At 43.3% G+C, this 24,057-nt stretch overlaps 1 pseudogene across 1 annotated transcript in view; it reads right to left on the bottom strand.

Moving 5' to 3' along the window:
- The window catches only part of LOC144756157 (uncharacterized), a 337,832-nt pseudogene that overhangs the window by 288,764 nt on the left and 25,011 nt on the right, over nucleotides 1–24,057 (bottom strand). Inside the window, exons 3-4 of the transcript XR_013595090.1 lie at nucleotides 21,674–23,638; nucleotides 21,497–21,590 (exon numbers count right to left, since the gene is read on the bottom strand). The product of XR_013595090.1 is annotated as an uncharacterized LOC144756157 (transcript). The remainder of the gene's footprint in view (nucleotides 1–21,496; nucleotides 21,591–21,673; nucleotides 23,639–24,057) is intronic.

A 24,057-nucleotide genomic window follows, 5' to 3' on the forward strand; every position in this document is an offset into this window, starting at 1 on the left:
GCAGTTCTTCCGGACGTGCTTCTTTGTCAGAACCCAGTCACCAGGGCACAGGTCGTGACATAGGTCTTTGGAAGATGGAACTTCGGCCGCCTGCACCTGAAGAGACACAGAATGAATGACATCAGAAAGTCCCTTGCAATAATCCAGGATCAGATCATCTGTGATATTCAACAAAGCTGCAGTGGGAACAGATGGAAGCCTCATTGCCCTTCCCATTAGAACCTCATGCGGGGAGAGGCCTGTTCTCTTGTCTGGTGTGCTACGCATGCTCATGAGTACCAATGGCAGGGCATCAGGCCAGCTCAAGGACGTGGATGAACATACTTTGGCTATACAAGACTTTATAGTCCCATTTATCTGCTCCACAATCCCTGAAGCCTCTGGTCGATAGCTACAGTGCAGTTTCTGATCAATGTTCAATGCGGAACAAAGCATCTTCACGACCTCGCTGTTGAAATGTGTTCCTCTGTCTGATTCCAAAGAGGTCGGCACCCCGAAGCGCGGAATCAGCTCTCTAAGCAACAACTTCGCTACTGTGAGTGTATCGCACCTGCGTGTAGGGTATGCCTCGACCCATCTGGAAAATATGCATACAACCACCAGAACATACCTAAGGCGGTTGCTTTTTGGCATTTCAATAAAATCTAGTTGCATTCGGTTGAAAGGTCCACCAGATCTCCCTATGTGACTCAATGTAACTGGTGTCCTCTTCCCCACGTTCAATTGTTGGCACGTCACGCACCGCTGACACACTGCTTCTGCGGCTACTCTAAACTTTGAATTATACCAGGTCTGCCTAAACACCCGCAACATGGCATCTCTTCCCAAGTGAACTGGACCATGTATCTGTCTTGCCATTGGACTCACTAGCTCATCTGGTAATACAGCCCTTCCATCTGCTGAAACCCACAGATCCATTTCGTTTTTTACACAACCTGCAGTTTCCCATTTCTTTTTCTCAAACTCTGATGCATTCTCTTGCATGCCTTTCAAATCTTCCCAAGTATCGACTGTCTCTAGTAGCATATTTAACTCTGTCTTTTCCTGAATTCCATCCACTTCCACCTCCGTGAAAGAATACCCTTGCTCCGCACAATAGCGGGCAACCTCATCTGCGTATCGGTTTCCCTGCGACACAAAATCTGTATTCTTGGTATGCGCCACACATTTAACAATGGCAATTTCTGCCGGACCTTGTAATGCTTCTAACAATAATCGCACAAATTCCCCATTTCGAATAGGCGAACCTGATGAGGTCATGTAACTTCTCTGAGACCATAACTGCCCAAAGTCATGAACAACACCGAAACCATATTGGCTATCGGTATATATGGTGACTCGAATTTTGCTACCTGCTATACAGGCACGTGTCAATGCAATGATTTCAGCTACCTGAGCGGAGTGTACTCCTTCCAGGCAAGCGGCTTCCACGATTCCAGTAATGGTGCAAACAGCGTAAGCTGCTCTCAACTGACCAATATCGTCTCTTACACATGAGCCATCGACAAAGAAAATTTCATCGGGGTCAGTCAACGGCTCATCCACAATATCTGGTCTTGGCTTGGTGCATAGTTCAGTCACATCAAGGCAATCATGATCTTCACATTCTTCATCTTCAATATCATTAGGAAGTGGCATCAAAGTAGCAGGGTTCAAAACAGAGCACCGCTTGAGGGTCACGTTCTCCGCAGCAAGAATAACCTGCTCGTAGCGCGTGAGCCTACTATTAGTCAAGTGCTGTGTTTTGGTCCTGGTCATTAACAGTTCTACAGAATGAGGTACATACACCACTAATTGGTGTCCCATTACTATGCTCTCGCACCGCTCAATGCTGACACCCGTTGCAGCAACGGATTTGAGACATCCGGGCAACGCTGCGGCTACTGGATCTAATGTAGCCGAAAAGTATGCAACTGGTCTACGGGCATTCCCATGAACTTGTGCTAGGACTGACAAAGCACAACCTTCTCTTTCGCAACAGTAAAGTGAAAATGGTTTCTCGTAATCCGGCATTCCCAGAGCTGGAGCACGACAAAAGTCCTCTCTCAGCTGCAGAAACGCCATCAAACAGTCCTTGTCCCATGGTACCGGATCACTCACCTCCTTGTGCGTCAGTTTTTGCAAGGGTTTTGCTTTCAGGGAAAAGTTAGCTATCCACTGTCGGCAATAACCAACCATTCCTAGGAACATCCTGACTTCTCTTTGTGTCGTAGGCGCATTCATCTTCATGATCGCCTCTATCCTGTCTGGTGACACCTTCCGTTTTCCTTTCTCAATTCTGTGACCCAAATACTGTACTTCAGTCAGACAGTACTGTAACTTACTCGGAGACACCTTATGCCCATTCTCAGCTAAATGGTTCAGCAGTGCGATGGTGTCTGTCTTACAAGCCTCTTCTGTTTCTGACGCAACAAGTAGGTCGTCTATGTACTGCACCAGAACCGAGCTCTGTGGCAGTACTAGACTTTCATGATTCCTCTTCAAAAGCTGGTTAAAAATCGATGGACTTTCTGTATACCCCTGCGGGATACGACACCATGTTAATACGCGATTTTCCAGCTTAAAAGCGAAAAAAATTGGCTTTCCTCATGCAAAGGGATGAAAAAAATGCCTGGCAAGGATCTATCACTGTGAACCACTCAGCTTGGAATGGTATCTGAAACAATATCACTGATGGATTCGGTACCACTGGACAACATGAAACAACTATGTTATTAACCTTCCTGAGATCCTGCACTATCCTAAACTTCCCGCTAGGCTTCTGTAAACCCATAATCAGGGAGTTGCATGGACTACCCACGATTTCCTTCAGTATTCCCTGCTGAATCATGGAGTCGATCACGGGTTTTATTCCTGCAACCGTCTCCGGGGTCAATTTGTATTGAGGCGTTCTTGGATATTCAACATTTGGTTTTATCATGACTTTCACTGGTTCTACCCCTTTGATCAATCCTATCTCTTCTCCAGTGAAATCCCATACTTCGGATGACACAGTGTCTCTCAAATCCCATGGGAGCGCTTCCACCGTCAGTGTAGGATACAGTTCTACACATACTCCTGAATTTGCAACCTTAAAGGTGGCATCATCATCGTTAGTCTGTACCTCCACTCCCTTGGGCGTGCAGTATATCGTACAATTCAGTTTGCACAACAAGTCTCTTCCTAACAAACACACAGGACTAGAATCACATACTACAAACTGATGTTCATTACTGTAGTTCCCTATTCTCACTAGCACTGGTTCCGTCAAAGGGTTAGTCATTCTCCTATTTGCGACTCCTACCACTTGAATTGTTTCCCCCGACATTGGCAGACCCGGAACTACTGCTGATCTCAAAGTCGATCGAGTAGCTCCGGTGTCTACTAGGAATGTTGTAGGACACCCTGCCACTTCCGCTTCGACAAATGGTCCTCTCTGGTCTACCTCTAGGACTGCCCCGAGGGTACAGTCCTCATCTCTACTTACACGCCGTCCAGTCAGTGGATCAACGTAGTAACATTCCTCTCCTCCTACCAAAAGAGGCATTTGTCTATAGGTCTTACCCCCTGTCGTCACCCTTGGTGGCTGTGGGAACTGAGCTCGAGGAGCCGAGGTCCCCCCTTTGGCCACCTTCCCCTTCTGTGCTGTCGTCCCTTGGGCAGGAATGGTCCGGACTTCCTCCTCCTCTACTTCCAGTTCTCCGTTATCAAGATTATAGGGACACTCGCGTTTCCAATGTCCCACCTGATGACACTGGTGACACTTTGTCGTCTTTTTCAGTGTGGCAAAGTCTATTCTAGGTCTCGGATTTTCCTCGTGGTCCCTATTCTGATTATTATGTCTCCTTCCCATCGTCCCTGTTCCCTGTTGCTGTTGTCCACCCTTTCCAGCTGACTGCACCTGAACCATCATAAGCTTCTCCTTAAGCTTCTTCGCTTTGGAATCTATTTCATCACTGCAATACCTTGCGTACCTCAAAATTTCATCTAACGGTTTGTTTTGCCAGCAAATTAAATGCTGCTGAATCATCAAACAAATATCAGGTCTCAATCCCAAAACAAACTTCGATACAAACTGTCCTATATCTTTGGAATCCATTACATCTAAACCACTGTATTGTTTGAACGTTTTCAGTAGTCTCTCATAATATTCATGGACTGTTTCTTTGGGTTCCTGTCTAGTTCTGCCTATTTTTACCCAATCTATATCTTGTGGTGGCACCTTATCTTTCAACCATGTCATCACCCTCTCATATTTTGCCATTACTGTTTCTGACGGTCCATTAGTGCGAGCATCTCTTGCTGGTTCTATTGTGGGCCATTCAACACTAACCTTGCATGCGATCCACAAGTCTCCTGGGACCACAATATCAAATAAAGTGTTCAGATCGATCCACAGTACTTTAGAGATTTTTACAAACCTCTCTAGCTGCTTATACCACTCCACTGGGTTCTCCCTTAGCTTTGGAAATGAATTTGTAAATGCGGCCAAGTCTCCTCTACTCCAAGGCACATGTACATAATTCCCATTCGCTATTTCTCGCAAAGGGTATGCCTCCATCCGCAGTGACCCTTCCTTCGGGGACCTTACAATCTCGCTCCTCCTGACAGTCCCCCTCTTGGCCCACCTTTCTTCCCATTTATTCAGATCTCTCCATGTTCTTATTCCTGCGATCAGTTCCCTTATGTGCGTTTTTAATCCTGTTGTCCTTCTCTCTTCCAAGTCCTGATCTGAATAATGCAACCTATGGTTTCCCTGTAATGCCTTTGTTCTCGACAGGTCTACCACATATCTGTCTGCCAGTTCAGACAATTTCTCGTGAGTCGCTCTTGCCTTTCTAGTAACATCCTTCGCTATAAACAACAGCTCATCTTGTTCGTACAGGTCAATCCTTTCCAAAGGCAACGTACCATCTATTATTTCATCCAAGTCAGATTTTAAACTGGTCACATCAAGTCTTTTTGCCCTTATCACTGCTTTCTGTGTGCCATCTGCAGAGAGTCCATTTACGTCTCTCCCATCACAGCTCAGAGTCCTTCGTCTGGGCTCAGGCGTGTTATGGGGTGTTCTCCCATACTCCCATCCCTCCAAGTCCCATGCAGATCTATCTTCTCTTGGTGTGTGGTGAAATACCTCACTACTCTCTGTAGTCCCATTATGCCGGATCTCTCTAGGTGTATGGTAGGACTCTCCTCTACTCTCTACGCTTACGCCATTCCCCTGCTGTCTGGTATCGCTCAACACATGGTAAGACCCTTCATGGCTTCCCGCTCCTGTCCATGATCGCTTGACGCATGGTGAGACACTTCGTGGCTCCCCATGTTCCCGCGATTCCAATGCTGTACATTGTCATTAGGTGCATGGTGGGTGCACTTAAACCTATCCCGGTACTCTTGCGTCCTTCTGTCTCCCTCACTGTGCATGAGACGAGACATCCCTCCACATTCTGTACTTCTGCCTTCTTGCTCCGGTCTACTTCCTCCTTGGATAAGACGGGTAGCTCATCTAGTCTCCTGACCCTTACTGTCCCTTTCCTGACTGCTTTCGCTAGCCCCGCAATGAGACAGTGTCCCGTTGCCTCGGCTACTCCATTCTGCTTCCGCTCCTGACCTGCGACTCTGTGTTTCTGTGGCAGTGTCCCATTCCCTCAGGTACTCCCTCAACTCCTTAAAGGATTTCGGCCGTGGTCCCCTCAGGTCCATCGGTCCTCTCTGACCTCCCTGCTCTGTTATGGGATCCACTGCTGAATCCAATGGGGTGCTCCACTCTATCTGTCTTGGCAATTGCCTCCAGGCATTTGTCGTGTTGTTTCTACTTTCCATTTCAGCTCTTTCTCTGTCTAGCCGTACCTGTTCCTCCTCTTGCACTCTCTCTGGGTTATAAATCGACACTACAGGACCTATGGTAACTGGTACTTGAAGAGCATCTGGCAACCTATGAGACTCAACCCTTTCCGCTTCTGGCACCTTCTGCACCACAAACCTTCCAACTACCCTTTGTACAGGGCTAGGTTGAGATGTTTTCTCCCCTTTGGTCGGTTCCCAATCCGTTATAGGGAGTGATCTGTTCTCCCCTATGTTTGCCCTGTCTTCTCCTGGGAACCCGGTACCTTCCATCTCTCTATTGTACGGAGGTGGTCTGTCTGTCAGCAACCTATTTATTAGGCTATCCTCTGTCTCGCTCTCTTCATCCTCCTCTGGGGTTCCCTTTCCTCCCGCAACTTCTATCACTGGGTATAACTTTTCCACTTCAATAGCCTGTAACCTCCACCTTTTGGCGTCTGCATCCCATTTGGCATCCTGTACCGCTCTTACTGATCGTCTCACCCTTTCTTGACGCCTGTTCTGATTCCTGTCGTGCGCCGCCCTCATCCACGCATTAAGAGCTTCGAACTGTGTTGGTCTAGGTAAAGGTCTCAATGAAGACATAACTGCTTTTAGCTGGTGTAACACTTCTAATCTAAACGTTCCGTATTTTGGAAAAGTCAGTTCCTCGTTCTCTTCTGTAATCTTGCTCCAGGTAGTAAGCCACAGTATAGTATGCAACCCAACATTCGTAGCCATGTAATGAGCTGGTGTACCCTCTGGCGGGGCCTCTTCCCCGTAATAAGATTCTCTCCTCTTTCTTTCAAAAATTCCTCATAAGCATTTAAAACACTTCATGTTCGAAATCTACAATTTTCTCTATTTCCCTACGCTCGTTTACTTCCTGATGGCAATCCACCAAATCCTGCGCGGCTCTTGCTAACCGGCCTATCACAGCGCGGCTTCACACCAACCGGCCTATCCCAGCGCGGTTCGCGTCAGCCGGCCTATCCCAGCGCGGCTCTCTCTGACGTCACTCGTCCCCTCTTCGCAGCGGTCCCCCTCCTCTCTCAGCTCGCCTCTCGGTCATGCATGCGTCCCATTCATACTTTTGGAAAATGATTACTTCCGTCCAAGCGATCACTTTCCTTGACTGTACGCCCACAGTCTAACTGTAATTGTCACCTTAACTGGCGAACTGTCTTTCCGTAAGCGTCCAGACAATCGCTTTCTCTGATAGGTTACTTACACACAGTAACTTCCGACCCGCGTCCGTTACTCATACACTCACTCTTGCGTTCCCCCTATCGCGGTCCTTCGGGCGATCAATGGTACCTCATGACCCCCTTTACAATGGTCGACAATTACTCTGGGTGTCCGATACACCCGGACCACTTAAGCTCTTTCCTGAACTTAAGATTTTCACCAGGTTGTGCGCGCTCACAACCCTCCTTCAATCACACTACAGGCATTCAACTCCGCAAGACATTACAATACAGATACAACACAAAACACCGCAATCTGACAACGCATGACCCTTGTTATACTCACTCTCGTCCGACCCTGCTGCTTTTCTCTCGTGACATCAGCGCCTTCTTCTGCAGGCGATTCTTCTGCTGCTCATCTCTCGATCTCTAGGGGCCTCGGGGTAATCTTAACCTAGTCTAGATCACCTTCCTCAAGAAGGCAACCATCCTATATTGCTACCAACTGGGACGGCGGGATTTTTGATCTCTTATCTGATCACCATAGATCTAGATCCCTACTCTGGTCGACTGAACCTTTGTTGCCTGTCATAAAGTAAAAGCAATCCACTACTAGGTTAATCACTTCAAGGCTTACACGACTCTGAAGAACCACTGACTACAGATACGTTTTAAAAGTTTATTGTAAAATCAAAGATAACTGGAGATACAAACATCTCAATACCAAATTCAAAAGATACACTGGCACTAATACAAACATGAACTGTCTAAATGCTCTTAGTCGACAGAAGAAGATTACCAACACCAATTCGAATATCATTAAGTTTGAAAGAATGGACACAAGTTGTAACCTGTGCGGCATTTACAAAAAGGAAAGAAAATCCAATTAGACTGTCCCTACACTGGACTAAGTGACATCCCTACTTCACGAGATCTTAACCTAAAAGGTGTCGGCCGTGGTGACTTCCAAAGAAGCTCACTCACTTTCCCTTATCCTTTGTTGCAAATCTATGCATTGTAGGTATGCTCTATCTGCCTACCCATCCGCTCTCTTAGGTTCCTCAGGTCATCTGCTCTAACTCCACCCCGGGGTGCTGTCCCTAATACAAAACCACAATTGCAATAGAAACGCCCCTCTGAGACGCCCCTCACGTACACCCCTCACGTGGTGTCGGTTCTGGCTTTTTCCATACTGATACTCCTCTGGGCTCTTCGTTAGCGTTGACCTTGCTTCTCAGGCTTCTTCTCCGGCAGGACGGTACCCCCCAGGAAATTCCTGAAGCCTCCTCCAGGCCTGTGCCTGTCTCCCAGAACAGAGCTCTATTCATCATTCCCTTGATTGGAACCCTCCTCGCACCTGCAGACAAACACCCATGGAGTGGGCCCCAAATTCCGGCCTCTAACTTATCTTCTAAGTCGTAAAGCTTCGAGCATGGTTCACAATTTATGCTCTATCCCGACCTGACTCTAACGAGCACATGCAGATCAAAAGAAACGACCTTATCTTTTTAGGCCTGCTAAAGTTATATGAAACGAAACTGTGCTTTCCATGAACTCTTCTCTCTAAATTCTAAACAATATTCTAACTTATTACACACTCTGGTTATAAAAACACTTCTATAAAATATAACTTCATTCTATAATCAATAATACTTGAATTATGACAACAGTAACCCATATCATGTGAAAGTGTGAGGCACGTATTCTCTTCTTCTGTGGATGCCATTAGGCCTACACATTTCTACGTTTAACAGCATTACATTTTCCCCTGCAATCTGCCACATAACATGGAAACTGAATGTCATTCCAACATTTCTAAACAGCTACATTAGTTTCTCACACATATATAATTCTAAGTTGATTAAACACTCTTAAATGAATACACTCTATAATTTGACACTTGTGTGTGCTCCTAACTAAATGGGTACAATGTGCTTGTGAATATGGTGTACCTCTACATTTTACTTAAATTGCGCTCTCTCACATGGGACCACTGATATAGCAATGTAGAAGCAAGTCTTATGAATGAATCAACTAGATAAAATCCACTCAAATCCTCTAATGGTAAATACAATCACAAGTTACTTTAATAATTCCTGCACAAAAGCAATTGACAATATACAAGACTCTACATTTGAGCAATAATTATAACCATCTTCTTTACTTCAGCTGATCTCACCCATGCAGCCACCATTATTCGACTCTGCTATACTGAGGCAGCAGGTGAATCTTTCTTGTCAAATGATTGTGAGAAAGGAGTATGCAGAAGTTCAGAGACACCTAGCCAACCAGTTGGCGTAAAAGCACTCATTAACAGTAAAAGTGAAATAATACTAGCAGAGATCCATAAAAAGCTCTATAGTGTCGTTGACATCCCGAGGAATTACACTGCAGCTGCCAACACCTCTGCGAGTAACTTAATAAGTTTGTCAAATCAAGGAAAAGCTCAAGTTATTGGCTGTTGGCAATTCGGTTCATGATCAGAGATGCTCGACCCTTAGTACGTCTTTGGAATCTTTTTCTCTAGATAAAGATGATTTCAATGTTATGAAATGTGGCAATGACACAGATCATCTGCTGCTGGATCAACATCAGTCTGAATACATCCTAACAAATGTATTACGGTTCACTTCTCATAAAAATGTTTTTTTAAGAAAGAGCTAGCTAGATAATTTGACGTCGCATGCATAAGCAATTCTAGGTCTAATGAAGGTTATGTGCAGGACATTAGATAATATAATTGAAGCCCTGACAGCGCAGTCATCTAAAATCCATGAGCAAACGCAAGTACTGAGTGAATCACTAACTTCAATTACATGGATAGATCACAGAATGGCTGCAGTAGTAGAAGCCATCAGGAACACATTTGGTCAAGTAACATCTGAAAGTGTTTAATGTTCATGTTCTCCAATTTTGAATAAATTGCTCGAGGTGCCACATGTTATTAGCTTAATATTGGAGGACTGCAAACAGAAAATACCCAAGGCAATGATGGTGGACCGTAAGTCAACATTAATAGGGCGGACCTCCCCCACACAAGAAGAAGCTGGCCTAAATGTTCCTGATATTGTTGAGACTAATCAACTGGGAAGTAGTCCAACAAATTTACCTAAGGGAAGCAAGGCAAAAGTAAGTCAGAGTAAGAGGAAAAATATTATATTGTGAACGAAATCTTACAACTGCAATAGGCTATGGAAGAACTGAATTGACCGAAGAGGCCGTTGTGGATGTTGTGGGAGTGGGTTCCTCAGACCTGGATGTTAGCCCATCCCAAGCCAATCTAGAATCCCCACAGCAAAAGTAGCCGACAGTCTGAATGGAGAGATCGCAGGTCCACTGGGATCTTTTTCACAACCACTTTCCACCTTTATTGTCTAATTCTACTAACACAGACTGTGTGATAAAGTCAAATTCATACTCATGCCTATAGGTTCCCTACTGGCCACAGACGCACAACATTAATCAGAGACAAATAAAAGTGAAGTAGATATAGCTCCGGTGGGTCAGTTACTGTTCCCAACAGTAGTGAGGGTCCCTTCAGAGCTCATAGGACAGGAGGAAAATTAGTATCTCAGGCAAGAGAGCAGGAAGAGGGCACTTTATTATGGTCCTATGGGACGATTCAGAAGAAATGCAGATACATCACCCTGAGAGCAGGCATGTTAGACATTGAAAACAATAGATATTTCAAGAGCTAGAGTCTAGGGTGCATTTCCTTGAGGGAGGATCTCAAATTAACGTATTCACCTAAGATTTTAGATAGTAATGGTGCCTCGTTTCTAATCCTCGGTGGTGAACTCCGCTCCGCTTGCGGAGTTTGCAGAGTTTTCCTTGCTCGCGTTCACAACTTGGGCCCAGCCCCCCTTCCCCTTAAGGTGTCAATCTCATTATTGTGCCCTTTACTTCAATATCGGTGGGTCCCGCCAAGAGCTAGTCTAGGAATCAGTACAACCTATGGGTCTGTTTTGGGTGTTCCCCACTGCCTCCCTCACTGATTACTCTGTGAGTCAGATCTGACTGCACACAACTTGCAAGCTCCTGCCCCCCAAGGGTGTGATTTCCTTTTTGTGCCCTTAATTACTCACTTGACTAAGCTTTCCCACCCACACTAAAGGGGCACATTGATCTGTCTAGCCGATGAGTTATATGTAAGAAAACCTCTTCTGGTGTGCATTAAGATGATTTTTTCAAATCTCCTCTGCATTCCGTTAGTGACTTGCAAAAACCTTGTAATGTATATCAGAGGGTACTATGGGCCCGATGTAGGTCGGTCGGTAACGGCCGAAAATCGGTATTTTCGGCCGTTACCGATCGGTAAATAGGCGAATGGTATGTAGGGGGCATTATTTTACCGAATCGGTAAAATTACCGATTCGGTAATTTTACCGATTCGGTAAAATTGGTAATCGGTATATTTACTGATTCGGAGCCACCAATATGTAGCTGGGACTCTTCAGAGCCCCAGGAGCCTTAACAAATCGGTATTTTACCATCAAATCCAATTTGATGGTAAAATACCGATTCCGGTGTGCATGCACATGTGTGCATGCACACCTATGCCATGTGGCAGGCAGAACTGCCCTTGGGGCAGGTCTGCCTGCCACATGGCACCGTGCCTGTTTTGGGGGTGCCAGAGGGTGTCAAAGTGACACCCCCTGCACCCTTGTGTGAATCGGTATTTGCCGATTCGGTAAATACCGAATCGGTAATGCCCATTCATTCCTATGGGCTTCAAAGCCCATAGGAATGAATGGGCATTACCGATTCGGTATTTACCGAATCGGTAAATACCGAATTCATCCGATTCGGTATTCCAGCACATCTGGAATACCTACATGTCGGACCCATAGATTTACCGATTTCAAATTACCGAATCGGTAAAATTCGGTAATTTAAAATCGGTAAATCCTTCCTACCTACATCTAGCCCTATATTCCTTATCAAGTCTACCTGCTTTTGATGTTCATCACTGGGTGCTATTCGAGACCATCAACACTTGCTGTGCACTAACACCACAGTATTTATGTAGTAGAAAATCAGCCTGGGTGGTAATAGGGCGGTATACATAAGGAGTTGCGATGGGATCATGGTTGTTCCAGGGTATCATGTTGTTTACATAGAGAGGAGAAAAAGGGCACTGCACCCCAGCTTGTTACAAAAAGAAGGTTGACATGATGCTGGTCTTCATTGTTAGAGACAGCATACATGCCTGTTAATCCCAGGAAGGAGTTAAAAGAGCCTGGTACTCTATTACAAGTGTGGGAGATGTGAGCCTAGTGGTGCCTGGTTAAACAGCACACAAGTCTATTTACACAGGGAGGGGACACATGGGAGAGGTGCGCCTGATCATAGATGGCAAAAAAGTGTACATAGGGAAGAGTCATATGAGCTTGGTGCCCAATTAAATATGTAGGAGATACTTAGTTACTGAGACCTGAATGTTTGCAGGGTAGTATCATAAGCTCTTACAAATTCCACCGAAGACAGTAATCTTTTCAGCCAGGTCGTCTGCTTCCTAGAATCAGCCTGCTTTGCGTTACTCATACTTCGGTAAACAAAGGTAACTGTGTCTTCTACTAAAAGTGCCCTTAGCTCGCTTTTGATAACATGGGTTGAGCAGTAAGGTCAAAGGCACGCTCAAAGATGTCGTAAAAAGAGACAAAGAACTTCAAGATTCAAACCAACTTTAGAAAAATAAGAATATTTCATAATTACTCAAATGCAAAATCAAACGGAGGCCTGTTATTTAAGGGTTATTATTTAGCAAAACCAACTGTCTTAAAGGAAATAAAGGATACTGTTAGTCATGTACTCAAAACTAAAAGAAATGTGAATGATTATTTATTTCTTTTTTAAATCAGATCCACTGAGTCAATGTTAAAGGTGTATACAAAATAGTAGTTGTTCTCGTTAGCTATATTGGAGCAGGCACTGGTGAGTCTAGTTTCCAGTGATGATTAACATTGGAATTTAATGGAAGGTTTTGGGAGGACTCAGTCTCAGAGACTAAAGGGCTACACAGAAGTGGCATTAAATGCAAAATGCCAACAAAGTAGTGTTGCGTCATCAGCTGGAACCTGAATCCACAGGCATGAAAATGTGTGATAGTTACAGCAGTTAAAACAGATGTGAAGTCTTCGGAGATTCCAAGTTATGGAGATGGTTTGAGGTTGATGATCGGAGCCGAAGCATAGAAGGTGGTGTGAGAATTAGCAGCTTACTGGAGCTGCCGCTGCTGGTTTGAACATGAAACTTGTAACCGTCAAGTTATATCACAGCAGGTCCAAAGGTCGATCAGCGATTCAATCCATATCTCAGTTATCCAAGTGGAAAGGTCGAATACCAATAAAGGCAGATCAAGGTGCAATAGTCTCAGGTTTTGGGCTCTCGTGTTAAATAGTTGTAGTGAGAGTCCCTCATGAGGTCCAATGATGTAGTAAGTACAGAAATACTACTTCAAGTTATATGTTGCCGCTCTTCATCAACAAATGCCTCAGACGAATATGACACTTTACTACGCACGCATTTACAACGCGTGCCATTACCCTGCATTTTTTACGCCGCAACAACTTTTACAACGCCGGGCTTTACAACGCATTACCCATTACAACACATTTTACTATTCTAACTCCACCTGGGCATTGTAATGGGGAATGCGTTGTAATGGCTTGCGGTGTAAAGCTCTATGTTGTTAAAGTTGCTGTGGAGTAAAAAATGCAGCGTAATGACATGAGTTGTAACGCAGTCGGTGTAAATGAGGTTTACCGCCTCAGACAAGTGCTCTGGTGATTGAACAGGATCTTCCTATTTGCTTCAATAGCAGTCCAAGTACCCGCATCCACTTCAGATTTACCACTACTGTCGAGTTGGACACCGTGGAGGCTATACGCAATGGTAACTTACACCGAGGAGTAATCTATATGTGGAAGAGTACTCATTCACTTTCGAGCAACCTTGCTACTTTTGGCTATTCACCATTTATGAGTGTAAAGGTATTAAAAAGTGTGGATTTGCAGGACTCCAAACCCTGTAAACGGTGTGGAGACAAATTTACAAGTGTAACTGCGAGTAACTACTACAAAAAAGGAGCCATAATAAGTACAGCAACACCCATCGCAACCCACTGATGCTGGTACATCCTCCCATAGAATAAAATGGAGGTTGGGGCTTAAAATAGAACCCTGGAGGAAATAATTTTAAATGATAGTATTTAGTTAGCATTTTTAAAAATACATATAAATCCAAAAGAATATTAAAACACAATATATGTTTTTAAAATAATAATTTTATTGTAAACTATGTTAATAACCTTTAATTTAAAAATAAATGTGACTAATGTGTTCTTAATAATTTCAATGTCAATTAATTCTATACATAATGTTTTGTAAATTTGAGTTAATATACACAGTAAGTAAATATAAACAATCTCCTAGTTTTTAAAAAAACGAATATTTAAAAATTCTTATATATTTAATATAGTTAAATGAAGTAAATATTTAATTAAAACAATATGTTAAAAGTCATGTACTATTTTTTGCTTATAAAATGATTGTGACGGGGTGGGTCGCACGACCGAGGGACAAACCCAAGAGTTGGACTGGTGGACAGTGGCCCCGCTTTTACCTGCTTCTGTCCCCTCTCTGCAGCAGCCCGCTCCATACCCCCAGGAGGACTGACCCGTAAAAGATGACACTCACCGTTGGCGTCACGAGGAGTTGGAGGAACCTGGTACCTTTAACTGGGAGGATACATATGCTGAGTACCCGCCCCTAGCCAGCGTCACTACACGGACCGCGTCAAAAGGAGGAGGAACCCCGGAAGCGTCGGACAGCATTTCCCCGGAGCAGAGAGTGCTACATTGCGATGGGAAGAGTTGGAGAAGATCGAGCGAGGAGGAGAAGGACGAGACGGACCCGAATTGGAAGACCAGAGGGGACCCCGAGAAGCCAGGAGGCCACCGACTCCACGAGTAGCCCCACCAAGCTCCCGCGGGAGGAGCGTGGCTCCAACAGGTACGGGGCAAAGTAGCGGGTTGGGTGGGACGGCATGTCCAACCTACGGAGTAGCCTGTAGATATTTGTAAAGCTCCATGTATAGTCTCTCAACTCCCCTTCCCTCCTCACGAGCACTAGTGAACCCCACGTACCAAAGGCTGTATATCACTTGCACACTTGGTTTCCCTCACTCCCGGCCCCTCACTCTCCAGAACCCAAAACCTTATCTAACCCGACCCTATCTCTTTCTTTTCTCTCCCGGCTGCCGCACCTGTCGGAGGACAGACCTACCCACCCACGACTACCTGGATCCTCTTCGGAAACCAGCAATAGACCCGGCAGCCTTTGCTCGAGAGCGGACAACCAGCCGAAGAAGGAAGTCATACATAAAAATAAAACCCTCTCTGAAATCTCTACTTAAGGTCTCAGACTCAGTCTCTTCGGCCCCGGCCACCCCGGTACAATGATATATAAAATGACATTATTATTTAAACAAAAATATATATATATTTAAATGTAAATAAAAATCTAATTTTTCCCTATACATTTCTGGTGGAGGAGATCTCTCTACAGTAAAGTATAGGGAAAAGTACAAAAATGAATTCAATGGGATAAATATAACTACAAATATTTACATAGTATAGCCTCAATAACTTATTCTAAATTTAACATTTTATTATTTTGAATATATTAAATGTACATTCTTTTTCTGAAATTTGAAAACTTTCCACCTAAAGATTTACTGTTTTAATTATTAAATGTGGTGTACAGAACTAAAGAAAACTTCATAAAACTTTAATAAACTAATATTTAATTAGTATTTAAATTAGAAAAATACTTTTAAATTTGTAAAACAAGAGGTTAGGTGATATATGGAGGGCGGGCACCCTAGTTACTTTTGAGACACTACAGACTGAATACAATCTGGCACAGACAGAAATATTTCATTATCGGTAGTTGCAACACGCCATGAGATGCCATCTTCCGGAGTGGGAAGTTGTCCGAGACTACTCCCCCCTTGGAGGTCAGACTGCTATTATACCCGTTGCCCTCCAAGGCAAGGTACAGAAAGATTATGAACAATATGCCAGACAGCCTGCCCTACTTAGAGAAGCCTGGATGGGGGACTTGGGGCCCATAGAAGATGAAGAGTGTATCGAAGCGTTGCAGAGCCCAAGGGAGATAGCGATTAGGGCTCGATATCGCTTAGTACAGCTGAGGATATTATACAGGTCCTAATTGTCTAGGTCAAGAGTGTTTAAGATTGGTCGGATAGATTCAGCCAACTGCCATAGGGGATGTGGTGAGCTGGGAACATTTTACCACACACTTTGGACCAGCCCCTACATACAAACTTTCTCGTCCGAAATAATTTAATTAATGCGGGAAGTGGCTGGTGTGCCAGTGCCACTAGAAGCCAAATGGTTGTTGCTTGCAGAGTAAGTAGAGGAGAAATGGCCTAACCATGTTAACACCTGGCTCAGGGTGGCAGAAGCGGTGGCGAAGCGCATCCTGGCTAGGCTATGGGGGACAAGCAGGCCTTCAGCATTAAAGGACTGGAAAGAAGATCTTGATTGGGGCCAGCTGGCAGAACAGAAAATATACTGCTCCCGGGGTTACCCGAGTAAATTCAGAAGAATATGGGGGTCATGGATGCAGTACCAGGGTATAACTAACCAAACCGGGGGTGCTGGAAATGTCTTCAATGCTAAGCGGGAGGAAATTTAGCTTGGGACTAGCTCGTCAGCAACGAGAGTTCCACAACGTTTTAGGACAAGCCGGAGTAAATGTTTGAAATTGGTTACGGCCCCCTGCGAGTGGCCTGTTCATGGTCATGTGATCCGTTGTAATGGAAATGTGTCATGAATCAACTACTAAATAAAAAAAAGTTTACAAAAATATGTAAAACAAATAGTTTTTTTTAGATTTTTTTATTGTTAAATAACACCTATATTGGTTTTTAATTAGTTTAATGTACATTAGCATTATTTCCTGTGGGATCTTATTCAAAGCCCCTACCTTCATTATTTTCTCTGGGACAGTGCTGCAGTACCGATGAATGGCTATGGTGGTGCTGGACATACTCTAGCTCTGAGCTGGAGTACATGTATAACTCTTTCTGGGTCCATTTTGCCTGTAGTAACTTTACTTTAGAAGTTCACTTTGTGAGTAGCAATTGGGGTACACTTTTGTGAGCGAATCATATCCTTTCTGAAATCCTTCCTTCCTTAACTGCTCCACTTTAGTCAAAAGTATCACCAATTTTCCAGTCTCACCTCTCCGTCCCTCCCACATTTTAGTATTAAAAAGTGTGCAGAGACTTCGCAGTTGGGGAAAGATGCACAGAAAACGATGGGAGAGAAAGATTGTGTAGTATCTTGGTCCATACATACATATAATGATGTAGCCGAGGCAGATGTGGTTGAGTTATGTAGAAGGTTTATTCAGCCATAAATAGGATAACAGGAAGTATAAGACTGGAACAAGAAGCCCCACCAGGAGCAGCCTCCTAGCTGCTCAGCCCATACTCAACTGCCAACACTCATACACCAGGCACCCAAGCATTCCACTCATGTCACTCACACCAACATTCTAACCAGAACACTCACACTGGCTGAGCAGCAGAGGAGTAAATGAACATATTTACAACCTGAGGATACTACATTATCCTCTTCCTCTCAAAAGAAAAAACAAAAGAGAAAATAACAATGAAGAGAAAAACTATACACAGTTTAAATATACAATAGTAGCAATATATCTGTAAACCCAGGGATGAGGGTGACACCACATCGCAATAGGGAAAACAGACAACCAAAAAAAGAAAGAAGGAAGAAAGCAATAGAGATAGAAAAACACTACTAACACTATCCTCCTCCTTCAATAATGAACAAAAAATATATGTAAGTAAAGAATGAAGACTTGACTACAATGAGTGGAACGACACCCAAGGAAGTACTTCTCACGTGAAAAGACTGTGGCGAAAACCCCTTTACGCCACCCCTCATTTGAGGAACAGAATGGGACTAAAACCCAAGTGAAAAACAAACATTGTTTGGGACTGAAACCCAATTGTAAATAATGTGTCACATGGGACTAAAACCCAAGTACTTGTGCAACAAAAACCCAATGCAGCACAGTATAGCATCAAAAGAAAAATGCCACACACATGACAACGTCTATTAAAGTGTAGGAACTGGCACCCAACACCAACACAACAAAGGTGGGACTGACACCCCTTTACTAAAAACAAGGAAATGGGGCTGATACCCAAACCAAATGTAGAGCGTGAACAAAGGGTCATGGGACTTAAAAACCCACTCCCATCCCCAGTGAGGGATACAATATCTGTAAACTGGGGTTGTGGGACTAAAAACCCACTCCCATCCCTAGGCAGGGATATAATATCTTAAACTTGGGAATATGGGACTAAAAACCCACTCCCATCCCTAGGTAGGGATACATATCTGATCTAACAAGGAAATGGGACTCAAACCCACTCCTAACCACCCACTCCTAATCCTTAGGCAGGGAAAACATAACTGAAAGAATGGGTCATAGGACTTAAAAACCCACTCCCATGCCAACAAAACATATATTAGGAAAGCAATAAGCGATGTTGACAAATTGAAATAACACACTGTAAATGCATAGATAACATTTTCATGTAAAATAAAACATATTAGCATTAAAAACAGTAGACATGACACTGTAAAAGTATAGATTACCTTTTCCTGTAAAATAAGACATTTTAGAACTCCACATGTTGTACTTGTCACCACAATGATAATAAAGATTGAGCATTAAGAAACAAAATAGTACTTTGTAGGAACACCAATAAACTTGTGATAGGAGCGAACATTGCTGGAAAACCAAACTCGCAGTAGATGGTTCGTCTTTTTTTTAAAAAAAGAATGAATTCCAACATGCCCCACTAGATGGCCACATAACCTTGCGAAAAGACAGGGATCTTCAAATATCGCAACCAAAAGAAAGTTCTATGCTGCAACAGAACTCGAAGAGAACAAAGTACTTATTAGCTGATGTGGTTCCCAGTTTGCAGAAAAACAGATCACTGAAGACTGAATTAAAATGTTGAACGAGTTCCGATCCGATGAGTTGCCTGGGAGAGTGAAAGGAAATGAGCACACGAACCTGTGAGGCAGCCTCTCACCTTACAGTTAAGTATTGCTCCCATCATGTATAAGTCAACAACTGCTCAGCAAAGGTCATAGTGAGCAGTTCTGAAAGCGTCACTGGACATCGCCTGCAACCTCTAATCTTAAAATGGGGTCACGCACAGGAGACACATACCGAGTGGCTCTCGGCACGCTCCTGCTGGAGATCGTCAAGAGGCAGCAAAGAAGACTCGTAAAGCTACCAACGTCACAAGAGTTACCAGAGCTGTTGTGCGTGACATCAGTCAGGTAAGGTGCATGTGCACTATTTAAAGTTTGAAATACAGCGCAACTGCCACACTCCAAATGCTTCCAAAAAGAAAATGAATGACCATTAATTTCGATAAAGTCAACATTTTTGCCATGCTTAAAATGTCATTATCTCTTCGGAAACAGGCAGAGACTTAAACATGGCCATTGAAACCAGCCACAAACAGTCAAACGATGTTGCGCATCTGCCTCCAAGCTCACACATACCCCAATGCTCACCAGGGGTATCACTTTCCTCAAAACGCTGTTCGATGTAGACAATTCCCAAAAACATGACGATGGTTCATGTATTCATCACAGAGATGCAGCGCTAGTGCAGCACTAATTTAAAAATTGTCACACATCCAAAACCAAAGGCAAGAGAAGACTTGAACTGCATACAGTGATAGATGATGAACTTGAAGAAGTCATATGTAAAACAGAAACAGCACCCTACGCACTGGAGACAAAAACACCAACAGCCACAGATTACCTTTTTTTCTGTTTCATAAAAGTCATTGGTTGAGGCATAGTAAAGATTTTTTTGGCACTGCAGACATTTCTTAAGGCGTAGTTTCTTCTTAAAGTTGGAAACAGGCCTGTAATCGTATTTACTGGTGTTAAAGATGATGAGATGAAGGCAGAGAATGCCTTGTGTGGGCTGTCCAGTGTAGTGGACCCTGGTGGGGCTGCAAGGCATGCTTTACCAGTTCTTTACGCTTAGTTTCTTGATTCTTGTTGCTCCAGTTTCTCTTCATCATTACGTGTAGTAGGTCCTTTCCTTCACATAGTCTTGCTGTACTCCACATCCTAGTTGGCATCAGACTACCTTTAGTGCGTGAGATTAGCTCCAGATCGTCGCCATAAAATATGTAGTATCTTGGTCCATACATACATATAATGATGTAGCCGAGGCAGATGTGGTTGAGTTATGTAGAAGGTTTATTCAGCCATAAATAGGATAACAGGAAGTATAAGACTGGAACAAGCAGCCCCACCAGGAGCAGCCTCCTAGCTGCTGAGCCCATACTCAACTGCCAACACTCATACACCAGGCACCCAAGCATTCCACTCATGTCACTCACACCAACATTCTAACCGGAACACTCACACTGGCTGACCAGCTAGATGCAGAGGAGTAAATGAACATATTTACAACCTGAGGATACTACAGATTGCCAATAAGTAGGTTTGTGAATGGCATTTGTAGTCAGTTAGTCGCCCTATTGTAATTTATGAATAGGCCAGATTATTTGTGAGACTCCACTGGATGAAACTGGTGTGATTCTGAAGCCTGTGAAACTTCCCCCAGCAGATGGGAAGCAGGTCCCATTAGTACCAAAAGGGAAATGGAAATAGGCCACTGAAGTGAATCTTTGTAATACCAGGCTGTATCCCCTCTGAAGATAAGTGTTTAGGACTACTTAGGGTGGTGCCAAGAATGGTTTACATATGGTTGACCCTCTCTGTAGTTGCACAAAGAGAATGATGTAATGGAATGTTGCAAGATTGACTACCATTCTTTACATCATCTATAGTTTTTCTCAACGATCAGCCCTAAGTAGCACAGACATGAATAGACGTTGGTCTCACAGAAACCTACGACAATGGGACTCCCGCTGCAGCTTCATGGTGAGACTCATTAAGGTTGGAACCAGTTTGAGGTTACTTGCATTCCTGAACATAGGGGTGTGGCCTCAAAGCTGGGGATCTACAGGACCTTGTGGGTCAGATCCATGGTTCATTGGCAGACAGGGAGCAAAACACAATGGCGGAAATGAAGCTAGAGATACGTACGAAGGAATTAGACTAATTGAATAATATCCATATCTTGTGTGTGCTTTTCTCACAAGAAAGTTATTAAGACAATCAATGGCTTGAAATCTTTGTGGCTGCTTCATGTGAAGGTTTTGTGATGCTGAAATCCGCTCCTCAGGGTTGACAGTGAACAACTTTAGTCTCCCACATTGTCTCTCTCATGTAAACAGGTTGCATTTACAACTGAAATTTTGTCACATTGAGAGCAGTGATTATTTTTTTTCTGGTTGAGGGTTCTCTCATGTTGAAACAAACTAAATCTCTAACTGACCTTGTCCTGGCATTTAAAATAATGATAAGGTTTTTACCCAGTGTGGATTCTCTTTTGTCGTATGAGACTGGCTTTCAGACTGAATTGTTTCTGGCTTCATTTCATTGATACGGTTTTTGCCCAGTTTGACGCTCTCGTGTCTAATGAGATTTGTTTTCCGACTGAAGCTTTTCCAGCATTTAAGCGTGCTGATAAGGTCTTTACCCAGTGTGAGTCCTCTCATGTCTAGTGAGAGTTATTTTCTGACTGAAACTTTTACAGCATTCAGAGCACTGATAAGGTTTTTGTCCAGTGTGAGTTCTCTCATGTTGAGTGAGACCAGATTTCCGACTGAAGCTTTTTTGGCATTCAGTGCACTGATAGGGTTTTTTTCCATTGTGAGTTCTCTCATGTTGAGCGAGACCAGATTGCTGACTGAAGCTTTTCCAGCATTCAGAGCACTGATAAGCTTTATATCCAGTGTGAATTCTCTCATGTTGAGTGAGACCGTATTTCTGGCTGAAACTTTTTTGGCATTCAGAGCACTTATGCGGTTTTTGTCCAGTGTGAGTTCTCTCATGCAGAGTAAGAGCCATTTTCTGACTGAAGCTTTTCAAGCATTCAGAGCACTGATGAGGTTTGTGCCCAGAATGGGTTCTCTCATGTCGAGTAAGACCAGATTTCGAACTGAAACTTTTTTGGCACTCAGAGCAGTGATAAGGTTTTTGTCCAGTGTGAGTTCTCTCATGTTGAGTGAGACCAAATTTCCGACTGAAGCTTTTTTGGCATTCAGAGCACTGATGGGGTTTTTGCCCATTGTGAGTTCTCTCATGTTGATCGAGACCAGATTGCTGACTGAAGCTTTTCCAGCATTCAGAGCACTGATAAGGTTTATATCCAGTGTGAGTTCTCTCATGTTGAGTGAGACCATATTTCTGACTGAAGCTTTTCAGGCATTCCGAGCACTGATACGGTTTTTGTCCAGTGTGAGTTCTCTCATGTTGAGTAAGAGTCATTTTATGACTGAAGCTTTTTGAGCATTCAGTGCACTGATAAGGTTTGTGCCCAGAATGGGTTCTCTCATGTCGAGTAAGACCAGATTTTGCACTGAAACTTTTTTGGCACTCAGAGCACTGATAAGGTTTGTGCCCAGTGTGGATTCTCACATGTTCAATGAGAGAGGAGTTGTGATTGAAACCTTTATGGCATTCAGGGCACTGATATGGTTGTTGCCCAGTGTGAGTTTTCTCATGTTTAGTGAGATGGGATTGATAACTAAAGCTGCTCTCACATTCATTACTCTTATTCGAGATGTATGCATCTCCTTGTTGGGGTTGTTCCTGGATACATGCCATGTTAAGACTGAATCACATGTTAGGTAAATTTGTTCAGGCAAGTATTGATCAAGGATTAGGACATGCCACACTGATTGTATAAATTATCAATAAAGTAACATAGGGCCCTTTTAAGCTTCCTATCCAAGTACAATTTTTTTTGCTGTGTGGCTAAAGACATAGCAGATATATGATGAACTGTAGCGGGCCGGGACACTTTGAAACAACCTGGATCAACCCAAGAGTCTTAGTTGGTGGTGAAAATCTTTATATATTAAAAATGATGATCCAGCGATTTTGCTGTATTTATAACAGGGAAAGAGTTTTCACAGTGAAATTATTTTAAACAAGTTCTCCCCTCTTGAATCGCAGGAGACGTATACGAAAGATAGTTTTTTTTAATTGAGGTGATTGGTCATCCTGACAATTCTTTCACATCATGTGTACGGATGCTGCTTTGTTGGGGCGGTGTTTTGGTCACCAAGGCATTCGTCATATACTATGTGATCAAATTAAAAGTGATTAGTTTGCTCCCAAATGCACTGAATGTATATTTATTGTCGCCAATGTTCTTAGTTCTTACATACCTTGAAATATTGAATTTGGTAATTGGTTCTGGTCATTCTACTTTAGGGACTTGACAAATTATAATGAGCTTAAGGAATTTGAGAAATCACTGGCATTCAGCAGTTTCTTGCGCTTCACGTTGCTCACAATTGCTCGTGCAAGAATTTGTTCTAGGATGTAGAATGTTTTACTTTCTTCAAAATAATCCTTTTCATCATGTTTCTCAATAGTACATTTCTTTTTTGGTTTGTGTTTCAGTGACCTGTAGAAATAGAGTTAGAGATTGTAAATGAACACAAAGAAATACATTTATGACAGTTTTATTTGCCGAAAGAAAGCATTTACAGAGATGAGGTAGAAATCAGTTTGAGTTGCATTTCTGACAGGGCTGAAATAGCTTCTGAACACTGTGTAGGCCGGGACCTTGGAACCACTGGAACTCAAGGCTGTGAGAGCAAAATTAGTGAATGCAGAAGAAAGACCCACAAGTTACACATATATTGCAACACAGGTTCTCAGAAGCATCCAAAACCAACAAGTTCATCTTTTTTTGTGCCAACGACTGACATCACAGTAAGGTATTCGTAAACACCACTAATGAATTATCAGTTATTGTTGACTACTCCACCGACTTAGAAGATGTATTTATTCCTTATTTCAGTGATCCATGAAAGGACATTT

Source organism: Lissotriton helveticus, chromosome 5_1 (genome assembly GCF_964261635.1).
Source record: "Lissotriton helveticus chromosome 5_1, aLisHel1.1, whole genome shotgun sequence".
Classification (NCBI taxonomy): domain Eukaryota; kingdom Metazoa; phylum Chordata; class Amphibia; order Caudata; family Salamandridae; genus Lissotriton; species Lissotriton helveticus.